The sequence below is a fragment of the Heterocephalus glaber genome, unplaced genomic scaffold, assembly GCF_053883595.1.
Source record: "Heterocephalus glaber isolate CG9 unplaced genomic scaffold, H.glaber_assembly_v1.0 deba00001564, whole genome shotgun sequence".
NCBI lineage: Eukaryota > Metazoa > Chordata > Mammalia > Rodentia > Bathyergidae > Heterocephalus > Heterocephalus glaber.
In genome coordinates, this window is record NW_028258351.1 from 2647453 (window position 1) to 2672945 (window position 25493).

The following is a 25493-nucleotide window of genomic DNA, read 5'->3' on the forward strand; positions in this document are numbered from 1 at the left end:
ATAAAGGACAGGGATAAAAATACTCTAACAACTCTCGCCCTCAACTAACTTCTAAGAAGTTGAATATCTGTATGACAACAAGAACTTTATTGAACTCATAATCTAAAACATGGGTGATTTAATCTCTGTATAGTTGTTTAAAATATTTAAGCAATCCACTACCCCACACTACAATGTAAAGAACTCTGATTGAAGAACGTAATGTTTAAACTGGGTATGGTGGTGCATGTCTATAATCCTAGCACTCAGAAATCTGAAGTAGGAGGATCTCACATTTGACATCAGCCTGGGAAACATAATGAGTTCAAGGCTGACATAGACATAGCCTGAGACCCTGTGTCAAAACAAACAAACAAGTATGTAATATTTATATAGCAGGATAAGTACTCTGGATAACAAAGAATGAACGCTCATTCCAAATGAGCCAGCCCTGTCAACTTGTAAAGGTGAAAGAGGGTAAAGAACTATGATAATGCTGATAGGAAAACGTAGCTGTGACAATGGGCTGATCTTACCAGCTTCATGCCTACACCATTTCAGTATTATGTATGGTTCAGAAAAAACCCACTCCAATGAACAAAGGGAACAGGAGGACATGCCTTTTGCTTACTTAACACCCATCAGGACACCTGCAGATCAGGATAACATGTATCTTAAATCATTCACTGTCAAACCACTACATTATAATCTACAGTATAATGGTGATGGTGAAACTTTCAGAATAACAAACAGCAGGCTGTGGCACATGAGCCACAGGTTCGTCACCCTTATCTACAATGTGCCCAATAGCATAGAGCCATTTCACAAGGAAAAAGAACTGATAAAAGTTTTATGCCAAAATTGTCTACATATTTAGTAATTTAAAAATCATAAACTAGAGGGCTGGGGATTTAGCTTAGTGGTTCTACCACCTGCCTTGCAAGCACAAGGTCCTGAGTTCGATCCCTGATACCAAAAAAAAAAAAAAATCACAAACCAGAAATTGTTCAAAGCTTGTACAATGAAAGTATACTTTTCTCTTTCATTCCAAAGTTATAGAAAGGTTATACTAAGATAGATAGTCAAAGGGCAGAGAACTATTTCTGTAGCACAAAAAAAAAATTAGAAAGCTTAACAGCTTTTATGCGGCTTCCCAAATTGGGCCTCAGCTGTGGTGATTACTTGGTAAATGTCTGACTGTCATAAATTCTTAATGGAGCCACTTTCTTTAGTCTTCCCACTTCTATTGAATCCTGCTGCTACAATAATCTTCCCTACCTCAAAACCTTCAGTTTTTGTTCCATGTTTCATGTTTTCCTCCAGCACTTTCCTTTCACAGCCTGGTCCTAACTTTCCTTGACAGCTGGATCTTCCACAACTTCCCCTTACATATCCTATGCTATACATTCAAAGCAGACTCCGGTTCTTTCCCAAATTAGTCCAGCATGTGCATGCCTTGGTGCCTTTGTTTCTTGCCAAAAGGAGTCTTTTTTCTCAATCTTCACCTTTCAGCATTGCACCTATTCCTCAAACTCTAGCTCAAATGGCATTTTTACCCCAGAAAACTGTCTGATCATCCATTAAGGCTAATTATCCCCTCCTCTGTGTCCCGAGAGAACTCCATCTGCCTTGTTCTTTGGTCACTAGGGTTTTATTGATATCAACTGAAGTCCAAGTTTCTGGGGGCAAGAGGCCATGACTTCTTCAGTTTTTGGGAAGCAAACAAGGAACATAGTACCTTAAATTACACTGAGCTATGCTGCATCTATATGAGATTTAGGAAACCATCAAAAATTATCATTTTCTGATAGGCAGTCCACACAGGGAATCCTTTGAAGGAAATTTCTTAGCCTTACCAACTCATGGTCAATGTGGTTTCTGCTACAGACAAAGCCTGCACTGAGTTCATGTGACATGAGCCCAGAATACAAAGAGAGCAGCCAGCCTCTCTCGACAGCATAAGAAACTGAAGAAGGAAGACACATGTGTAAGAGGAAACACCAAACCACAAGTATGGAAAATAAGTATCTGTGAACCTCTTTCGGCCAAATCCCGACATTTTTAACCTTCTCACACTACCTTTTAAAAGGAGTAAACCGGGAAATAGGGAAGGGAATAATATCTTTACCCTTATTATTTTTTAAAGATCTCCAAGTTCTTAGATTAATCATTTATAACTGTAAGAATAAAATATAATCTTGAAACATGTGATTGTATCCATAATGAAGAACTTAAACCATTTGCAATACAAGTTAAGTACAAGGGAAACAAAATTCAATTATTATTGAAAATCCAAGAATCAAAAATTCATGACTCCATTATACTTGGGGTCTTGTTTTGCTAGATCTAACAGGTATAATGAATGTATATACAGTAGGTCCCCAACTTGTGAATATTCAAGTTGCAAACTTTCAGAGATACTCATGGACCTCGCATTATGAATATTCCCAGATGCAAACAAATTGTGGAAGTAGCTCATGTGTCTCCTGGACATTGTCATAATTGTGCTGCAGTGTGCTTACTGTACCGAGCAATAGTGTACAGCAGTACAGTGCTCAATCAGAGCCCAGGACGTCCAGAAGCAAGAGCAAAAGCAGTGGTGATGTGGAAGGGACTGCTAGGAAGTGCAAAACAATATACATTGTATATTTGTGCCAAGGTGTACAAGACTGCTTTGTCTGACTTACAAACGAATCTGACTTATGAACCTACTTATGTAGTTCATAAGTAACGTAGTTCATAACATAGTTCAACTTATGACGAGTTCCATAAGTTGGGGGCTTACTAGAAGCAAAAACATAAAGTAGGTTTAAATACAACTTGTCCAAGGTTAGAGTTAATTTAGAATGGCACAAAATAAAATAATTTTCTCCTTTTTAAGAACGTACTGCTGCTGAAAGCATGTCAACTTATAATTTTTATCTCTATAATTTAAATCTTACAGGTACCAACAGAATATCCTAAGATATGGAATCTTCTGAAAACACTCCAAAAAAGATACCCAAAAAAGAAAAACTTGTACTATTCTGCTGAATATCTAAATGCATATGGACCCAGAGGCAAAAAATACATGTTACAGTAAAAAATGCTAGGATTTCAATAAAGCAAAAGTCTCTTATTCGAACAATATGTCTTAAACACCTAAAACAATTATGTTGGTTACATTATCCATTACCCCTCAGTGTCTCAATACTGCCTCCTAAATGGATCATTTATATTCTAAGAACAACCAACTCAACAGAAAAATGAAAAACTGCTTACCAAAAGATGTTTAAAAATGTTGAAGAAACTCTAGAATGTAAGTTTTCCACCAAAAGAGTAATTTGGTCCATGTACAAGTCACACAACCAAGTAGTTTTAAAACATGTACCAGATAAGGAGACAGCTTCACACTTTCAATATGTATTCAACACTGGTAATTTATTCAATCTGAAACTGGGGTCTCTGGTCCCTAAAATGCTTTCTAGGTTCAACTTAAGTTTGTAATTTTGTTAAAGCTAAGATTTATAAAGTTGTGCTACTAATATGATAGCCACTTGCTACATTTAAACTATGAAAATTAAATAAATTCAGTTGCTAAACTTCCAGTGCTCAAAAAGCTACACGACTACCACAGTCATTACAGGTACAGCACATCTCTGTAAGTACAGAAAGTTCTATTGTACAGGGCCATTCCAGAGATTACCAGTCTCATGTTTTGGTGTCACTGCCCCAAGTTTTTAACTCTAATAAATTTTGTGTTACTATTTGTTTCTTTTTTGTAAGAATCCTTTTGGTTTATGTCTTGTACTCTGAGTAACTACTTTGAAGATAAGTATACACAGTATATTAACAAAAAAGACAACGTGGCATCAACAAATATAGCATATGATAGAATTAGTTGCACTAGCAACCACTGTGGAAAACAAAACCACTCTAACAATGCCGCTAATAGCTGCTAATAGTAAACCAAGTGTTATGGCTTGTGTCTAGCTGTCCCCCAAAGCCTCACGTGATTTTAGCTTGGGCTTTTTTAGAGGTGACTGGATCTAGACTGTGTGAGGCTGGAAATGATTCATGGTGCAATGCTAGGCCCAAGGGCACTAGGATTAAGGGTGTGAGTGCTACCTACCCTCAGTAGCCTGGATAAGATAAAAAAGGGGTAGGGTAGAAAGATGCTGTTAAATTCTCCCTTGTTGCTTTTGCTATCATGAGGGTGCCATGAACTGTTTCTCCTCTGCCATGTGCCACCCTGCCTTGGAGCCAGATGATTACAGACTGAAACCTCTACAAACTGTGAGCTAAAGAAACACTTTCCCTTTTAACTTTGGGTGTCGGGTATTTTATCTCAGGAATGAGAGAAAAGTAAGTAATATACCAAGTTTTTAAAAAACAGCTTTACTGAGATCTATTTGAAGTATATAATTCAATGTGTATCAAGTGTCTTAATGCCCAATACAACACTGAGACAGACAGAGAAAGGCAGCGACAGAAACACACAGGAGGTTTCACATGTCACAGGAGGAAAGAGTTTGGACTAGACCTTATGGTTTGCAAGTGTTTTCTGTAAGATCCAGATAGTAAAAAAAATCTTTAGGCCATGTGGTCTCTGTTACAACTACCCAACTCTGTCATCAGAGAGAGCAGCCACAGATAACACATGAATGAGTGAATGAATGAATGAATGAATAAATGAATGATCATGACTGTTATTAAATGTTAATGTTATTAAAATGTTACTGATAAGCACTAAAATTTGAATTTCACTGAATTTTCAGGTTTTGCCAAATACTATTCCTTTTTTTTTATCATTTAAAAATGTGAAAACTCTCAAGTCTGTGAGCTCCATAAAAACAGGTGGCAGTAGTCATCTGCCAAGCCCTGCTCAGCGCAGAGGACCTCAAGGCGGTAAGACATCAGGTCAGATCAAAAACAGAGAGAACACTTCCCACCAGAGCTCTGGAAGTATTGACTATCTTCTAGCTATTTCTTGCTAAAGAACAAAAGCATGCGGGCTTAAATTCTGTCATTAACTTGTTTGTAATACTTACACTGCGATGGTGTGCTAACTCAAAGGAATAAAAAGATTATTTCAGGGCACTGTGGTGAAATGACATTTACCTAATGCCGATATAAATTTTGTGTTAGTTACTGGGCACTTGACACTGATGTAATCTGATTAGTGTGGCAAAATCAGCCTTAAACGAGCTCCCCAGAACAGAGTACGTCATTGAATTAAAAGAAATGGGCCTGAGTGACAAAAAGTAGCAGCTATTGAGAAATCCTTTGTAATCATCTGTTTCATTGAAGACAACACCACCTTATATTATTATGAGAAGTCGGAAGGACAGCACTGACACATAGTAGGTTGGGTTCTCAGTGTTCCTGAGAACCAGTTTGATTTCAGGTCAGATTATGGAGACTTCATGTAGACATAAATTTAATTTGAAACTATTTTCAAGAGAGGAGTTTGGTAACATGAACTCAAACTGTGGATAAAATATACTGCTTTTACTAAATTCTTATAATGGCTTATTTAAAAACATCTATGAGGGCCAGGGATTTAGCTCAGTGGTTCTGCCGCCTGCCTCGCAAGCGCAAGGTCCTAAGTTCAATCCCCAGTACCAAAAAAAAAAATGTCTATGAGAAAAGTAGAGAACTGATCTATATAAACAGTTCTTTTAAAAATTTGCCTTATTGTGATTCTAATTTCTTCTTTTTTCTTTTTTTTTTTTTTTGGCAAAAGCCATATATGGTGTTCCAACATAATTAAAGCCATTTAAAATCTAAGAGATGGTCCTTGGTAACGTTGATGTGGTCCTTTATGAATAGATTTTCTGATCTTTAACTTTTCTTAGGGACAATACACTGATATCAATATGGGGATTAAATAACCTGTTTGTAAATGTAATTACATAACTATATAGTATATACACAATTAATATTAGCTATCTTTAACTTGAAATGCCATAATTAGTATTTCTGTTTGTTTCTAAAATGCCCCACCAGGGCCAGGCACAGTGGCACACGCCTGTAATCCCAGCACTTGGGAGGATGAGGCAGGAGCGTTGTCTAAAGTTCGAGGCCAGTCTGGGCTATCTAGTGAGTTCAAAGCCAGCCTGAACTGCATAGGGAGACCCTGCCTCAACCCCCCTGCCCAAGAGTAATAGTAAAACACCCCACCATTACAGTTCTCCCAACTTATATTTATCATCCTAGAACTAAAAGTATCCAGAAATTGTCCAGTAGTTTGATATTCTCATTTTATAAATTAACTGGATTTAATGGATTAACTGACTAAAATCGCAGCAGGGAGAAGAATAAACTTGTTATCAAGAGTGAGAGCTTTGCCTGCGAAGAGTTTGGGGGAGAGTAGATGGAAAGAGGATAGTTAATTGGTACAGGGTACAGTAGAATGGGAAGAATAATGTCTAATGTTCTGTAGTATACTAGGATAATACTGTGCAAATAGTTAATGATTGACAACTACTCCAATCTGACCATCACACATTACATTCATGTACTGAAATATCACACTGTATCCCACAAACATGCATTACTGTATGTCAGTTTAAAATATATGTTGAATAAGCTTAAAGATTAAACTCTTCCCCAAGTGCAAAGGCAAAGTCAATTACTCCATGGATCTTGGGAATACATATGTGAAAATCACCTTCTAGGTACGTCTACAATATACTTTCTTAAAGGACTACATAGAGAGAAAGTAAAGACAGTAATTATTCAAGATTCTAAGCTGCCACAGGCCAATGAGTGTCAGAGAAATCACCCTTCAGTTCATTCACTTCAAGAGACTAAGGAAATAACCTATTTCCTTTTCCTTTATTTCTATCTGGTTTTTCTGATCCAGTTCTGATCTGGTTCCCAGATCCTCAAAGAAAGATTCAGATACCCATGAAATCTTAATATGCATGTTTGACGCCAGGAAAAATAGAGAACAGAATGCTAGTATTTCATGCTGGGAAGTACTTGAGAGGGGATTTGGTTTAGTCTTAAAAATTACTAAGTCTTTCGTCCCCAGTTAACAGAAATAATCTTAACTGGACAAATTTGCATGGAATTCTACTATCCTGGAGCATGCTCCCCAGTAATTCTAGAAACTTGGTGATTAGTCCAGCAGTCTCAATTTTCATATCTTGGCAGATGAGCTGTAAGAAGCTTTGGCTTTTCCTACAGACCTTGTACTTGACATCATTTACCCTAGACCCAGACCCCAAATGACATTGTCATTGTACTTGGGGAAGAGTTTAATCTTTAGGAGAGACACAATCTCTACTGAAATGATACGAGTATGAAAGGTCTTACCCAGCCCTTCTTTCCATGTGTGCTCTTTAAGCTTTAGTCTCAGATGTTCATCAGAATGGAGTAATTTCTATTTGAAGCTGAGAAACAGTACTTATCACCTGTTGTTGTTCTGTTTTGCTTTGCTTGAGACAGAGGTAAAAGTTCTAAAGGATTAACTTGAAATACTTCTCCTCTCACTGATGATTCTTTTTTTTTTTTTTTTTTTTTTTTTCTTTTTGAGACAAGATCTCACTATGTAATTCAGGCTGGTCTTGAATTCACCATGTAGCCCAGGCTGGTCTTGAACTCAGGTCCATCTTCCTGCCTCAGCCTCAGAGTGCTGGGATTATAGGCACACACCACCACACCTGGCTTACTAATGATTCTTTTTAATAGCTTGTCCATTCAACTGGATTTAAATTTTTCTCTAGCATTGAATATCTGACCAAGTTTTCTAAGTACAGTGAGACTTCCTCCACAAAAAGGAATCCAGATGATTGGATCAGGATCTGCCTCTGGAATTCAAATCCTTCAGTAGATCAAGTGATAAATCATGGGTGGTAGCATTTATGAACTTTGCTTGGATTCTTTGATATTTTCCTGTTAGTCCATATATATCTGGTAAGGAGCTTCTCATTCATGGGGCAATGGGGAGGTGGCTTTTCTTTATTTATCTTGTCTTTCCTCATCTCTACTTTGCCTCCTTGGCATTTAACAAAGTATGCAGCACACAAAGTATGCAGGTGCATACACAGTGGTTTGCTCTTCTTCACCAGAATGCTTCTTAGCTTCCAAGGCACTTTAAACTTCCTTCAAGTATTCTAAATGCGATATACTGACCATGCAATGTAGTTCAGAGATTCACTGTATATGCCTATCACAACTAATCTATACCCTTAGCATTTATTCCAACATTAGGGAACATTTCGAGAAAAAATAGACTTCTCATTAAGGTTGATGAGTGCAGTGATAGTGGTTTACATGCCCAAAGATGGAGAAACTACTGCCTTGAGAGATGCCCAAGGACCAAGTGCAGGTAATGATGCTGTACTTATCTGCAGCTCCCACATATACTCAAGTAATTCAGAAATAGTGTCTTTAGTTATGGACATAAAATTAGAGGTGAAACTTTGACCTAGTCATGATTAAAATTACCAAATGGATGGGAATTTATTTTTTCCTCTGGCATTCTGTCTTGCAAAAATAAGAAGAGAGGGTGATTATATGTACCTAACATCAAATTTAGTAAAAAATTACTAGAAAAAACCCAGAAGTGTAATTTAATGATCTGAGAAATTAGGCAAAAGTGTCAAGTCTGAAGAATTTAAAAATGGTTATAGGTCAAAGCATTAAAAACTTCTTTGGGGATGGAGTAACTATAAGGGGAACATGGTGTGGTATCTGCCAGGGGTTAATTGCAACCCTGCATGAAAAGCAGTTAACAAGTGAGAATTAGAACACCCAGGAGGAAAAGAAAAATGTTTCCAGTGCCATGAGAAATAAACAACAAAGAAGAAATATTTCCTTTGGCTACCACGGCCTTCTTTTCAAAAGCTCAGAGGAGCTACAGGGAATGCCAAGGACTGGTTTTCTCTCAACTCCCTCTGAAACATTTGTCTTCATTACCACTCTTTTTAATCAGGGCTCCTTCATGAGTGTTTCTGCTCAGCCCCTCAGGGGCAGCTCTGGTCTGTGATAAATCAGAATCCACACCGCAAGTCACTAATCAGCACTCTCCGGGAAAGAAAAACAGAGAAGTGCAGACCACTGCAGGCTGAAAAGGACAGGAGGCTCACAGGACTCAGAAGAAAGGCCTTGATGGAGAAATAAGTGCAGGAGGTGGATGGGGATCCCAGTGTTGGGATTTACTTTAGAATCTCGAACACGACTTGTTCACACTTGAGAGATCAGAATCTAATTTTGATTCAACAGTATAAAATTATTAATTTGTTTCATGAATTGTAATTCATATCCTCATCTTAACAATTTTTATACCTAATTCACAACATAAGTCCAGGGCAGAGGAATAGGAGATAAAATAATTTGAATGATCAAAGTCAGGAACTCCCCTCCTCCACTGTTGTCTCAGTGATGTCATTATGAAATAGAACATTAGTGAGTAAAAACTCTCTAGTGTCTGTAGAATGGCTTATTTTTCCTAATGGAATTAGAACAATAAAATTATAAACATACAGTTTTGTTGTTTCTTTTAGCATTTTTCTGTGGTACAGGGGGTTGAACCCAGGGCCTTCACACTGAACTACGATCCCAGCCTACTCTTATTTATTTATTTATTTATTTGGTATGCAGGATTGAACTCAGGACCTTGTGCTTGTGAGGCAGGTGTGGTGCCACTGAGCTAAATCCCCAGCCCTCTCCTTTTTTATTTTGAGGTGGGGTCTTGCTAAGTTGCTTAGGCTAGGCTCAAATTCACAATCCTCCTGTCTCAGCCTCCCAGGTGCTAGGATCACAAGCATGTGCCACCATACCTGGCTCATATCGTATTTTTTTTTCCATTAGAACACATCTCAAAAATAACCTGTGGAAACAATAAACACATTTTTAAAAGGTCAACATAGCTGGTTAGTAGCAGAGTTCACCCTAGACCCTAGGATTCTACATATTTTATACAACTATAGATCTCATACATGAGTTAAATACATAAATGTATGAATTACAGAGGTAGCAATGAAGAGAACAGAACTTAAGAAATGTGGCTGGCTGCTAGTCTTATGTCTACAACTAACTGATTTACCTAGGCAAAATAATTTTATAGTCTGAGTCTCAATTTCTTAATCCATAGAATAATTTATATATTTCTTATATAGTATTGAGCTGCTAAAATTCCCCATTAATTCAAGATACTTTAAAATTATTATGAACCGTTTTTCCTGAGGAAATTAATGGGGTAAAGAGCTAAGAGATTTCGTATAAAGGAAATTAACTTTTCATGGAAGACAGACCCAGACTATGGCAAATACTTACAGGATCCTTGGACACAAACTCTGATAGGAAGTTACCCCCGAGATACAAAGGGACCACAGGAAGCTATGCAAATGAAGAAGTTAAGAATGACTCCATGACATTCAAACTCAATGCCTTTTCTAACGCAAAATTTACAATCTTCTTTATATCTATCTGCCTATAAAAAAAAGTATGTGTGGACTCCAGAGAAAAATCACAGGTAATCCTTAGCCAAATACAGAATGCTGCATGAAATCATCATACCCTGCCTAAAAGCCAAGAGTGACTGCTGCTGGAGTTCATTGGCTTATTACTGCTTTACATCTGTGAAAGTTGATGGCATGCAAATGCCGTCTCACCACGTGCCCCTGTCTGCTACACCAAAGAGCCTCAGTCAAGGCAGTGTCACGTGCTGATAAGCAACATTAGTATTCGCCCCACTCCAATATTATTAAAGATAAATATAAAATATATCAAGGGAACGAGCATCCTTCAAAGTGAGGAACACTTTCTGACTCTAGATTAAACAATTAATCGCCTGCTTTTCCTGTTTCAACCGGAACCTTGGACTGTCACAGCTTTGGGATGAAAACGCTCTAGAGGACAGGAGAAACATTTCTTGATGCTAACTTTAGAAGCTGGGATCCAACCTGCTTGGAGCCCAATGAAACTACAAAGAAGGTCAATTTTACTAGAGGGACGGTGCTTATACAGGAGATGCAGAAGAAGTATGGCTTAAATCTCTATTCAAAACATTTGAAGCCTAGCGTGGTGGCACACAGCTTGGGAGGCTGAGGCAGGATGATCGCCATGAGTTTAAGGCCAGCCTGAGCTACACAGCAAGACCCTGTCTCAAAAACACAAATAACCTTCCATCAAACAAAAACAATAACCAAAAAAATTCGAACTTACGCTGTAAATGGGATAAAATCATGAGAACAGGAGTGATGTGATAAAAGCAGCATTTTAGGAAGAAGTTTCTATCAGCATTATGGAAGATAAACTGGGGGAGAGGCAGTCTAGAGACTAATGGTTGTGAGGCCAATTTGGGTGCTTCTGCAGTGCTCCAGGCAAGAGGTAATTAGGAATCAGTTTGTGGTTACTCTGATGAATGGGGTCCTTGGGTTATATTGATTGTTCTTTTGATATAAGAGAGAATGATGATATGGAAATTGTACAGATTAGTTTTCTCTTAATCAACTGGAAACATATTTTGTTTCTCAGTTTTTAAGGAGCTCTGGGATTTAAAATTGAGAGAAATACTTGTGCAATTATAAAGTATTAATAAGCATTTGAAAGAGCTTCACATAAAAAAGTATTTACAGTAAATTAAAAATTAGTCACATAAACTGAGCAAAGGTGAATGTGGGCATTTCAGCTGTCTCCCAAATACGTGATCACAACAACTGGACAGATGCCACTGGAGCATCACCCATATGCTCCATCTTGGGACTGCCAGCTGTCTGAGTCACAGGAACGGTGTCGGTGTGGGCGATGATGCCGTAGAAGACAGCATTGCCTTTGCAAACCCCAACCAACAAAATGAGAAACAGTGCTAGGCTACAGAAAAGTGTTGGCAGCCTGAGAAGTACAGATAAGGATTTGTTTATTGAAACTTTGCAATTAAGCCATATATGATTTAATGATCTTCTATGAGAAACAATTTGTCTGGCTTCTGTAAACTTTGAAAGAGGTTCAATGAAAGAAATAAATCCAATTGTAGTTTCTAAAAAATGGACAAGCAAAGACAGACAAGTGATAGATGAATCAAAGGTGTGAAAGGACGGGCTATAACTGAGCACTGGCACCTCCCAAAACAGGACGCTCCACGTCTCCGCTTCGCCAACATTACGCACAAGAGCAGCACGGCCCCCTTCAATGTTTTCAAAGTGCTTTCTATATCTGGGACGCCCTAGAATTTGAAAATCAGACATATTCTCATTCCTGACAAATACCGACCCACCGGTAGGGCTGAGAGACACATGGCAACCAGAGCAAATTGTCAAATCCAATCATTATGAAATGTCCATCTTCCAAATAGTAAAACCTTTGCTCAGTGCCATGTTTTCCTTCTCAGAGCTATAAAAAGGTGGTTAGAGTTGAGAAGGTAGCTCATGTAGTCATGTTAAAAACGTAAAGGGGAATGATGATGGTAGAATGTTTTACTAAACAACAACAACAAAATAATCCATCAAATATGTTTTCCTCTACTTCAAAGAAATTCTTAATTTTTAACACTCTTCTTTTGAGGAAAGTTCTTTGGCCCTCCACCTCACTTTAATTTCCTTTCTTATTCTACACCCTCAGGTCACTTGCCCAGTGTGCCACTGGCTAGGCTACATACAAAGTTCACAGCTATTTGCCTGATCTCATGATCCTCTATCAAAACAGCACTTTCAAAAGTGTTTCCTGTCCGGCTCTGCACTTGCATGAGCGTTTCCTTGGCTAGATCAGCTGCCAAATTAAATCCCTTTGGTAGAAAACCTGAGAAAACTCAATATAGTCCCGTCCCTCTCTCCACCTTCGGCCTGACTTCCGGAAGTGACTTAGGAAGTACTCTAATAGTTACCAAATTTTTGAGAACTGATTTAGCTTTTCTATGGTAACCATGTGTTTACAAGAGACGGAATCACTAATCATCACTTGACCTTGTGACAGACCAAAAGTTGCTGATTTTTTTTCCTGAAAAAATAATTTTTTTTAAAAAACCAGCTAGCACAATGATGTAAATGCAAAATCACGTTGTGAGACAACTGCAGACATGCTGGTTTCCAGATGTTTGACAAGACAGTGAAGAAACAATACAATGGACGGCTAACAGTTTCTGTCACAAACTCTGCTGGGTTACTTGCTTTCTCTCGCCCCCCAATACTTTCTACAAGTGCTACATTTTATATAGTTGTCAAATGATTTAGGACAGAGAAGAACTAAAGGTACATCTATCACCTGTCAAATTCTGTCTTTAAAAACACAGAAAATGTTCCCAATCTATCATTATTACTACATTCAGCACTAACTGCCATGTGAACTTAAACGTGTATTTACTGGTGCTCCACTCCTCTTTTAGACATGCTTATGCAACAATCAAATGAAGTCAGGAACCTGGATGGAGCTCTGCACATTCTACTCAATAGCCCTGCAGATCAGCCATAGATAAAATCTGATTTAAGTCAAAACATAATATAGCTCAGGCTGTTTTTACTCCATGGACTTCATTTTTATGTACCCATCCTTGACTCACACTATTACTGGTGGAAGGCTTCCAAAAGAAAACCAGATTTAGTTGTCAGATTTACAGTATCAAGGAATCTGAAATGAATGAGTTCTTTAAAAGAAAAGCCAAACTTTGGGTAATTACATTCATATTCCTTAATCACATTTTCTGACCTCAATGGGAATTGTGGTGTTTCTTTGTTGAGTATCTTCTCCAAAGCCACACAAATGTGGTACAGATCTTTCCTTCAAAGAGCTATCTAACAAAAGGACTTCCTCTTGGCAAGACATTATTTTCAAGTGCATACTCTTTAAGTTATCTTTTTCAGAGACCTAGAAGCAGTGTGTGTGTGCGTGTGTGCATTTTTATATCATTCTTCTCACTTTATAGTCCCCTTTCTCTCACCAAAAAAAAAAAGGAAAAGAAAGAGAAAAAAGGAAAAAAGTGGTCATCTGAGAAACATTAGCTTAACAACAATGCTAGACATTACAACTTAAATATCCCTTATCTGAAATAAGAGCTACTTCTAGCTTTAGTTTTTCAGATTGTGAAATATTTACATAGACTCTGTTGATTAAGAATCCTAATCAAGAATACAAAATGCTCCAGGGCTGGGGATTTAGCTCAGTGGTTTTACCGCCTGCTGCGCAAGCGCAAGGACCCGAGTTTGATCCCCAGTACCAAAAAAAAAGAATCCAAAATGCTCCAAAAACCAAAACCTTTTGCGTATCATGTTGGTAGATTTCAGACTTTCAGATTAGGGATGATCAACCTATTTTGAAGTTTGGTAATTTTTATCTCTTTCCCACCTTTAGACACATAGGGAATTGCACTTCCCAACCTCTCTTTAAGGTTCTAGTCCAACAATCTTCAACAGAATGTTTTATGACGACAGAAATGTTCTATAACTTGTGCTGCCCAATACAATAATGTAGCTAGCTCGACTGAAGAAATGAATTACAAGTTTACACAGTAAAGTGCATCTAGTAGCTCTTATATTTGTACAGCTGAATTCTAGCCCATGAGCTGTGAATAGAAATGACCACTGAGAAACCTTCTGTGTCCCCTTTCCCCTGCCACAGTCATTTGCAATAATTCAACCAAGGTCCCTTGTCAACCAAGGTCCCTGCGTGGAGATAACACAGAGCAGATACCCTACAGCCTGTGGTGGAAAATACTTAGAAATAGTTTCGCCAAAAAAGTCACTAAAAGTACAAGAAAGAAAATACATCAAGTCTTGATCTTTGTGAAGACCCTATGGGTCAAGCATTACCCATGAAAACATCAGGAAGTTCCTATGACACATGTACAGGTGGTAGAGGAATAAGAGCAGAAAATGTAGTTGCTCCAGCAGACTGAGCTAACCTTTAAAGGTGTATCATAATATAAAACGTAAGTGCTTGTGTAAAACTCTGAGTGTTTTACTACCTGCTTGGAAAACTAACACAAAAATAATTCTTAATATATTTTATATTTTTGTTACCATGTAAGGAACACATGCCTGAATCCAAAGTAGGAGTGACATATTTGTTTGTAATGTTTCCCACAAAAAGAAAAATCCCCTAGTCATGAAAGAGTTAAGAGAGACCAAAATTAGACACAGTTCATGTTAAAGGTTAGAAGAATAATCAGTCACTTGAAAAACACTACATAAACATTTTTCCGGATGCAATTTTCAGTCCAAGGATACATTTCCCAGTAGAAATCAGCAGCTAAAAAGGAAATCATTTCGTCTCCATAAGTGCCAAATTGTATCCTGATTTTTCCTGGTCTGGCTCAACTTTCAAAACTAGTGGTTCGACTTCTGCAATCTTTCACCCAATGACTATATAAACACATCTTTACAAGACAGACATAATCCTTGGGTGGGCCAATTTATGTAGGATTATGAAAATACTTAAAATACAAAATCGTATAATGACTGTTGTCCTTTGTTTTTCACTAAAAGGAAAAGAAAAATCCATTTAATACAGAGGTTCATGTGAAGATAAGACAACACACGTATATTGCTTTCTTTTTTTCCACTATCTTAGTAAACAGTGCTGACAACTGAGCAAATTGTTGCCTCATATTTTGGCAACGTGATAGGCATATTAAGAATTTGCAAATATATTTCTGATGTGCCTACATGCTACATGGTGCACCACACAATTGGAATGAATTCAACTGCTCACAACAGGCAAGGAAAAATTCTCACCCTTGGAAGTATTTTGGATCTTCTGAATTCGGTCAGAGGTTATGGAAACATTAGTTTTAAGGATAAAGTAATCTTAAATAAGAATCAAAAGATTTCATTCAAAATTTATTACTGCCTCCAACTCGTGTTTATCTTATCTTATTCAGAATTTCCCATAACAAGATTCTAGCAGAATCTCAATCCCATACCTAGGAGAAATCATAAATTTTAAATCTTCACAGAAAGGTAAACTCTGTTTTTTCACTTCTTCCTTGAAATTTGAGAGCTTTCGTAGTCGACTACAAAAGGCATTGTGAAAAGCCTATGTTCAGCATTTAGCATTTGGAGGGGAAGAATTTTAACTTTTCCTCCAATGGATAAAGTTATGTAAAAGAAGACATTCTGTGAGTCTTTGGAGAGTGCAGAATAAATCATAGCTGTAAGATCTGGAAAAGTTTGGCTGAGCGTTAAGAGATTTTCACATCTGTGTCTATACATTCCTGTCCTGGGAATAATGTATCTCAAAAACCATTCATGAAAAAAGGCTGTAAAGTATTCCATCCTTCAGTAGGCAAAATTTAAAGTTGCATTTGCAAACATTTCATTTTCATCATATATTTTTGAGAATTATACCAAATATCCATAAAACTGTGCTGATAAAAATGACTTCTGTAAATATAACTAGAGCAATACAAAGCAAAAATTTAAAATAGCTTAATAAACTTTTTACAACTTATAGCATAACTCTATGAATAATTTTCTGATGCCTAGAAGAGATTCATTCTTGCTCCTGAGAAAACAAATTGATGTCATCAAAGCAACTAAGGAATGCATACAGAATAATTCACATTTCCTTTCATGTCCTAAGAGAGGCTGGTGAATGTTACACTTCTTTAATTCACAACATTTTAACTGAGTACCAGGACATATTAGGAATGCATTTTCCCGTTCGACTGAATAGCTCTGCCCAAACCAGCATGAAGTATTTAATTAAATATATTCATTTAAATGTAATGGATTTGAGGCTGGCCTGGACAACACAGTGAAACACAATCTTAGATGAAAAAAGAAAAATAATGGAACCAAAACTTTCAAAGGTGTCTGACAAAATCAGAAATTCTTTGGTTCTTCTGAAAAGAATATACATCTACATATGTAGACATTCAAAATAAAAACTAAAGGCTATTTAAATCTAGCTTTTTAGTTCAAATATTTTGCATTCCTTTCTGATTTAAAACACTCTCCCATGAAAGCCACCATTATTTATAAGTGAAGAAAGAAAAGGGAATTTGTCTTAGCTCTCCGCACTCCTCACTTTGCCATTGTCACCTGTATCTGTTTCCAGGAAGCCAATATTCATTAGGGTTAATCTGCCTACTAAATGAATAAACAAAGGATTTCTCTGTCACTCAGAGGCCAGGTGAGCTGATAGCATCTTCTCACACAGAAAATCATCTGTACCATACTGTTCAGGAAATTACCTGCTGCAATCCCACACCTGGGATCGTTTGGCAGGCAGATCTGTAATGTTGAGTAATATATGGAAAATGAACTATAGCCATTTTTTTCAAAGGACTGAAAATCCTCCATATATTAGAACCAAAGAACATTTTAATGTAACTAACTGAATAATTCACTGAGGAAAACTAGTGGAGAAAAGCCAAGAATGTTTGCCACACCCCTCCCCACCAAAAAACCCAACAGGGGATTGATTATATAAGAACTGATGCCAAAATATCAATACACTGTGAGGTCTGAAGAAGTTAATACAAAAAGACCAATATGCCCATGGACCTCCAAGATCTAGAAAAGAACAGTCTATAATAGCATGCAGTTAACAAACTTAAGGAGGATGTATTGTTATGTTGTAATCCTTGTTTAATAGATTGATAAATTCAAACCAAGTAAAGCTACATGACTGTGGTGACTAAAGATCCCAGAAAAACATTTCAAGAACAATTATTTGTTAATATATTAAAATGATAAGATCAACCTATGTTTCATCTTGTACAGCAGAATCCTGGGTCTTAGAAATAAATTTTCTAGCCAAATAATCTAATAGAAAACTTCTGATGTTAACTAAACATAAAACAAAGTAAAAAAAAAATGAAGTCAAAGACATCTGATCTCTCTCCAAATTGGGGAGGGGGAGGTATCCTAAATATTGTTTTAAACAACATCTGACAGACTAAAAAGTACATTGTATAAGAGAACTGGAAGACTGATTTGATTACACATGACACTGTTGCAACAAGGCTCATTTACAAAACATGAGAGCAAACAGTGATTAGGGATTATTCCCTTCTGCCAATCATGCTCAGTTCTACAGGAGGTCCTGGGTGTTACAGAGAATGAAGTAAGACTGAATCTGTCCATCTAGATGCCGAGGAGAATCAACTAAAATGCTGCCGATGACACGTGAACCATCAAGTTGCCGACACAGGTGCTAATTCCCTATTCAATGTCTATTCAGTGTGTTTGCAGGGGAAAAGAGCCAAACTACTGGGCAGATTACATAGCATTCTCTAGAGGGACTAGAAACTGGAGAATGAAAAGACGAAAAGGGTTAGTCAACATTTAATGAGTGCTTACTGTATGTCAAAGCCCCACATGAAAAGGACTGGGTTTGCTCAAGAGTGATAAAAAACAGATAACCGTCTTCATATATAGTATATGTCATCATTATTACTTTTGAAGGCAGAAGTTTTTAGCGTCATGGAGGTTTCCTGGTTGTTTTTAGACTGAATGTGCCAGATCTATACCAGATACCAGACAACTGTTGAGAGGTGTGTCCATTTGAAGGAACTAGCATAATCAACTGGGGGGCACTGCAGATGAGGACAAGCAGGTCATCTGTGCACTGCACCTTAGGAAATGCAGAGAAGGGAGACACAAAAAGGACTTACCCAAAATACGGGATCTTGTCATAGGTTTTCTGAGCTGAGCCTCTTAAACATAAATCAAAGTAAATGCAAACTGTACGTGAATTTCAATAGCCATCAACTTACATTGCTGTACTGACAACAAATGCTAAATAGATGAATGTCACATTTACATATTCTTAAACTTATTTCTGCTGAGTTTGTTGTTATTTGTAGGAAAATTCACCTTGTCAGTTCAAGGAAATGCATATGATTTCCCTTTTAAGACCCTAAAAAAACATATGGGAGCAAGATAATGTTTGTCCTGACCTGCCAAAATCCTGTGGAGAGCATCTCGAATCCACATCACATTCCTGAGCACTAATGCTCACACTGGGGGCTTGTGCATTAGCAGATGTGTGAAAATGCATGTACTCAGAGAACTCCCCATGGCTTCACATCTTACAAAGGAGCTCCTCTGCAGCAGCGATTCCAGCCAAGAGCTAAATGGCATTTCAAAGTTAAGTGTACCTTCGTTTAAGCTAGTGTCTGGACTGAAAAAATTCAGCTGAAGGGTTTGTGACCTGGCTCAAAACCAAGAGGAGCATAAGTGAACATCAGGCAGACTTTCTGTATTCTACTTCTAATCCTCAAGTCGAATTAGGGGCTTGGGTAACTTTTTCTGTACTCAGGTAACCATTTCTAGCAACTATTTAAACTGTATCACTGGGAGATTCATACGTGTGATTTTAGTTGTAAATAAAATTGGGGAAAGAGTATCTTCAATACTGTCCCGAGTTCATTATTTTGGCCATGTCAAAGAATATATTGAAAATATTAAGGAAACTGAACTATCTTTGCATACTTTCTTTTACAATTTCTTCTGTAGAAATAGTTTTGAGCCTTATAAAAGCAACACAAGCTCACTAAAGAAAACACTGGAACAAATTTTTAAAAATTATAATTATGTATAGCTGGGTGTGGTAGTGCATGCCTGTGATCCCAGCCCTCGGGAGGCTGAGGCAGGAGGATCACTGCAAGTTTGAAGCCACCCTGCATTACATAGTGAGACCTTGCCTCAAAAATAAATAAATAAAATCTCACAACTCCTTTGATTTCTTTTGAGTCTATTACTCATGGATATCTATATCTAAACACTATACAAAGTCGAATCTATCTATAACTATGTATAATTTTTTACAAAACTTCCTTATACCTCTTCCTTTCTTCCCTCCCCCCTTCCTTCCTGACAGGGTCTTGCTATGTAGTGCAGGCTGGCCTCAAACTTGCACTCTTGCCTCAGCTTCCCAAGTACCTGGATTACAGCTGTACACCACCACACCCAGCTCCTTGTACAGTTCTGTGCTATTCTAATCATATTATAATGCAAAACAGTGGTCACAATCATTGTCCCCTAATACTAGGGACTGAACCCAGGGTCTTGAGCATGTTAGCCAAGCATCCTACCATTGAGCTATATCCCCAGCTCTGGTCACAATCTTAAATACAGAAAAGTATTAAACAAGGAAGGGGAAAAAAGGACACCTAGACATGTTAAAAGCTATATTTTGGGTCGGGGATTTAGCTCAGTGGTGCCGCCACCTGCCTTGCAAGTGCAAGGTTCTGAGTTCGATTCCTGGTTCAAAAAAAAAAGCTATATTTTACTCTGTAATAAGCCCTAGTAGTTATGAATACCTACACATGAAATAATATTGACCATGAATACGACAACAAGAGAAATATAAGGAAAAACAGAAATATTAGCAGCATGAGATTTTACTTTTCATGTTAAGCCCATGACAAGTTGTGTGCACATGTACCCACACATACAAAGAAATTGATAATTGTAAGAGTGTGCATGTGTATGTGTGTGTGTGTGCCCTGGGTACTACAGATTGAAGGCACGTCTGACCAGGTAAAATTCTTTTTGAGGAGTTATTCTTTACTGGAAAGGAAAGAAATGGGTCTGCATTCAATGTCCATTTTAAAACAGACTTCATGGATCATTTTTTCTTGTTTAAATTTCTATTTAGTTTAAATTGCTATTTAGAGTTAGAAAATGTTAGGGATTTGTCTGGTGAGTCTTTAGATATTCACTGCACTACATTTAAAAATTGTTTTGTAAGTTTGAAATTTTTCACAATAAAATGGTATAAAGTTGTTATCTTAGCAATTTTTGCTTACTTATATTTTCGGGTGCATTGAAGAATAATTTCATGAAGATTCTAAATTCATTTGTATTTTTAATTGGCATTGCACAAAAGTCCTGAAATAATTTGTAAATATCTGCAATTTTTAAATACCTAGTCTCCATATTCAGAACATGATTTATAAGTGAAAAACTCTAAAGATTAAACTTCTAATTGGTTTTTATGTGTTTATAGGAATAGTATGAATGTTTTGCATATTTACCAAATATTTTATCAACTAAGAAGTTCTTGAAAAATTGATGCTCTTACATTTTCTAAGTCAAATAATTATATTGCTTATGAATTATGGTTTTCTAGTTGTATATCATCTTTTTGTTTACTATTGCATTATCTGAAATAACCAGAGTAATTGTATAATAATGGTCATAGTATGTCTGCCTACACATGATTTTAGGAAGAATCCCCAAAATATTTCCCATTAAGTAGGATGCTGGGTTTTTTTGTTTAAGATAGCTATTTTTTATTATGTTAAGAATATAACTTTCTATTCTTAGTTATTTCAGAATTACTCACATGACAAATGCTAGCTTTCATCAAATGCTCTTTTGGCATTGAGATTATCATGTTTTCTAATTGGACCAAATACTATATATATGAGGACAGATTTTATAACATGGAATAAATCACATTTTGTTACAGTAGATACTTCTTTTGTTATAACATTCAGTTTGGTTTATCAGTATTTTCTTTGGGATTTCTGAATCTAAACTCCTAAGTAGAACTGATGCATGGAATAGACAATAAGAAAAGAGGGAGAAATCTTTTACAAAAGGGAAGGGGAAAAATAGAAAGAAGGGAAAGGAGGGAGGTGAAAAAAGAATTAAGATGTGTACATGTACCAGCTCCCCATGAGGAATGTAATCATTATGCACTGCAAGTGAGTACTAATAAAAAAACAAAGTGTGATAAAAAGATTGATGCATGGCTCTCTTTTCTGCAGGTTATGTTAGAATTTGCTCATTCATTTTTAAAAGCCTTGGATAGTGAGCATTTAAAAAACAGCCCTCAGTAGGTGTTAAAAAGTTCCTCAATGCCAATGCTATTTATTTATTGTGAAACAGGCAAAGGCCTCAGCCCGCAAGCACAAAGGTGAGATAATGGCTTCCACATCACTTAACTGTCAGCCTTACTTAGTATGAAGTGTTGTGTCTAGAGACTCCCAAGCACACATCATTTAAGAGTGTACAGAATATTAAAGTCATGAACATCCAGGGTCTGTCAACATTTTGGAACTTCAATGCCGTAATGACTGCTTGTGGTGTTAATATGAAATAAAAAACAAGAAAAACAGGTTAGAAAGAAAAAAGCCAAACAGTACATATGTATTTCAAATAGCAGCAGCACAGTCCTGAGAAGCTAGTCCCTATAAGAGTCGAACATTTCTACACATCAAGCTTTGTCTATGGTAGTAAAAGCCAAATGAGAGGTAAAGGACAGTCTGAAGAGACAAGGTCCCTGACACCCCCACGAGGGTGGCATTTCATAAGGCTACATAGGGAGGCAGGAGTTTTATCCTCACCTGCCTAGTAACCAGAGCCCCTCCAACCACACACATGTGCAGCATCAGTGCAGAATATGCAGCCTGGGGCTAAGAATGGCGCTTGGTGATAGAGCACCTGCCCGGCACGCACAAGGCTCTGCATTCAACCCCCACTACTGCACAAAGGTGAACAGGGGAGTCTGGACTTCCCCCTGCAGGAGGCAGTAAAAAGGCACCTTCTGCCCTTTGGAATGCTAGGTGGAAAAGGCCTGGGGAGAGTCCCCTTTGAACTCTGCCTGCCTTGTCCAGCAGTGATGATGACACCCCTAGGACACCGTCCCTGGAAACCAGGTGGGGACAGAACACACATCTCTGCCAGAAATAACCTGAATTGGAGCTGTGATAGTGGTGTCAGAGAAAGGTAGCTACAACAGAAAACTTTTTTTTAATTTTTTTGAGACAGGGTCTTGCTGTGTAGTTCAGGCTGGCCTTGAACTCACTGTGTAGCCCAGGCTGGCTTCGAACTTGCAGTGATCTTCCTGCCTCAGCCCTCTGGAGTGCTGGGATTATAGGCATGTGCCACCATGCCTGGCTTCAGAAAGCTTTTAAAGATCCAAATCATAGGAAAGTGCCCAAGATTCAACTGATGACCCGATATACCTCAAACAAGGAAGATATCAAACCCTATGAAAAAGAGACAATCAATAGATACAAACACCAAGATGACAGAGTTACTAAAATTATCTCACAACGATTTAAAAACAGCCATGGTAAAACAGGTACAATGGGCAATTGTGAAAATGATAGAAATACAAAACAATAAAAATGAAAACAATATAAACTATGAACTTTGGGTGACAATGTATTGATTTTGGTTTCATTAGTTGTAACAAATGATTGATACGTTGAATAACTTGGGTGGACCTTGAAGGCATTATCGTCAGCTAAAAATCAGGCAATATAAAAAAGTCAAAGTCACATGGTATGATTTCATTTATTTAGTATTCTCAAAATGACAAAAATGTGGAGATGAAGAACAGATGAGTGGTCATCAGGGGTTAGAGAGGAGCTGGTAAGAGAATCGGACACGGCTTTAAAGGGGGTGACAAAGGTATCCATAGTGATGAAAATGCATTTCTTGATTGTGCTGGTGGCTTCATGAATCTACACATTTGCTAAAAGGATGAAGTCTATGTACACTTTAGACCAATAGCATTCTTTTTCACTTTTGTAAAACATGGATCTATTGAATACGGTGCTAACAGCAGGCAGGAGCAGAGACCTTCTTGATTACTTTTCTGCCTACTCTAATTAGAAAGATGATTCAACCTAAGAACACCATGATTTCTTTATCTACAGGAGTAAAAACATCAGTTTTTAAGTGTAAACAGCCACTTGGTAAGAGGTGGTATGGTGTCACTGAAACAGCCTGAGCCAGACATTGAGAATTTGAATGACAGTGCTTTCTTTAGTTACTAAATGTGCGATACTGTGAAGGAAGGGAGGGAGCAGCATCTCTCTCTCAAGGCCTTAACTCCCTGTGAGAGAGTGTCAGAGTATATCAGAAGGGACACACCTTACTGCTTGGAGTCCTCCCAACTCAGGTGAGGTATTACCTTTCTTGGAAGGTCCCAGTGATTCCTCTGAGGGCTGGAAAGGCATTTCCACAGCACCACTGCCTCCTGAACTAAACTTTATATGAGACTAATTAATTAAAATAGAGGGCTGATTATGTAATTTATGGAACATACAAACAGTAAGACAATACAGACATTAAAAACTGGCGTGGAGCAAAGGTTTACCTTTAGATGACTGGAATTTCCTTTCTTTTCATTCTTTTTTATATATTCTATTTTGACATTTTTTTTGTTGCTACATATGTATATATACTAACTATAGCTTATCTGCAAAAACCGATACATAAATATGAAAGCTTAATATTCCTCATAAATGCAATTTTAAATCAGTGAGAATAGGAAAACTCCAAAATATAATGGTCAATGGTAAATTAATATTTTCTTCAATGTTCAACCTCAGTCGTCATTAAATAAATAAATATCCAGTGATACCTCAGTTACCAAACGCCTCTAAACTTGAACTTACCACTACTCGAACAGCAAAGTTAAAAAACAAAAACATCTGCTTGGTGTTTATAAGTTTGCTCAACAGTTAAACCGAAAATCTGACTTAAATAAACCATGTAGGTGCAGAGAATGGGTCAGGGGTCGCACTCACACTGACAGAAAAGGCGGACACTTCAGTCTCTGCGCCACTCTAGCCCTAACAACATATAGTGCTTGTGTAATTTTGGGGCCTCAGAACCAATTATTTGGTTTTCCATTATTTCTTATGGGAAAAATCTGGAACAAATGCAGTTCAACAACCGAGGTATCACTGTATATTAAAACTACTTTTCTCAAAATAAAATGTGTGTATTCTTTTTTGTTTGTTTGTGGTAATCTATATACAAATTTGCCATCTTAACCATTTTTTTTTTTCCAGTACCAGGGATCAAACTTGGACCTTGTGCTTGCGAGGCAGGCACAGTGCCACTGAGCTAAATCCCCGGCCCCTTAACCATTTTTTAAGAATAGAAATCAGTGGTGATAATGACATTCACAACGTTGTGAAACTGTCATCTTTATTCCCCAAATTCTTTAAACACTGCAGAGACTCTATAAACATTAAATATTCCCTATTCCTGTTTGCCCCAACCCCAGTAATTTCTAATTTATTATCTGTCTGCACAAATTTGCCTACTATATGTATTTTTATACAAATGGAATCCTATAATGTTTTTCCTTTCCTTTCTAATTTGGAACAAGGTTTCCAAAGTTCATCTATACTACAGGATGTATCAGACGCTCACTCTTTTTATGGCTGAATAATGTTTTATAGTATGGAGAATGCAAATTTTGTTTTTCTATTCATCTGTTGATAGATATTCAGGCTGTTTCTACATTTTGGCTGTTATCAATAATGCTGCAATGAACACAGTTATACAAGTTACTTCTTTCAATTATTTCAGTTATTTACCTAAGAGCTGAGTTGTTGGTTCATGTAGGAATTCTATATTTAGTTTTTGAGGAATCACCAAAGTGATGTCCACAGTATTAACATCATTTTATGTGCCCACCAGAATGCAAGAGAGATAATTACTGTTTTTATTCTACCAAACTGAAATACTACTTTAAAAAATGCAAGACTAAGAGAAGAAAATGGGCAATGTCAAACTAAATTGAATGGAGCAGAAACTGGTATAGCCCGATTAAGGACAAGGTGGCAATACGTAAGTATAAAATAACTTCTGAAATACATATTCTGGTCT

The 25493-nt window shown here is 37.2% G+C and overlaps 1 protein-coding gene and 1 long non-coding RNA gene across 16 annotated transcripts in view; one reads left to right on the top strand and one right to left on the bottom strand.

Moving 5' to 3' along the window:
* LOC147823778 (uncharacterized) overlaps window positions 1-3725 on the top strand; it is a 70948-nt gene extending 67223 nt beyond the window's left edge. The window contains exon 3 of the long non-coding RNA XR_015443268.1: window positions 2924-3725. This is a non-coding gene — a long non-coding RNA (uncharacterized LOC147823778). The remainder of the gene's footprint in view (window positions 1-2923) is intronic.
* The window catches only part of Bcas3 (BCAS3 microtubule associated cell migration factor), a 583853-nt gene that overhangs the window by 228684 nt on the left and 329676 nt on the right, over window positions 1-25493 (bottom strand). The window lies entirely within an intron of this gene.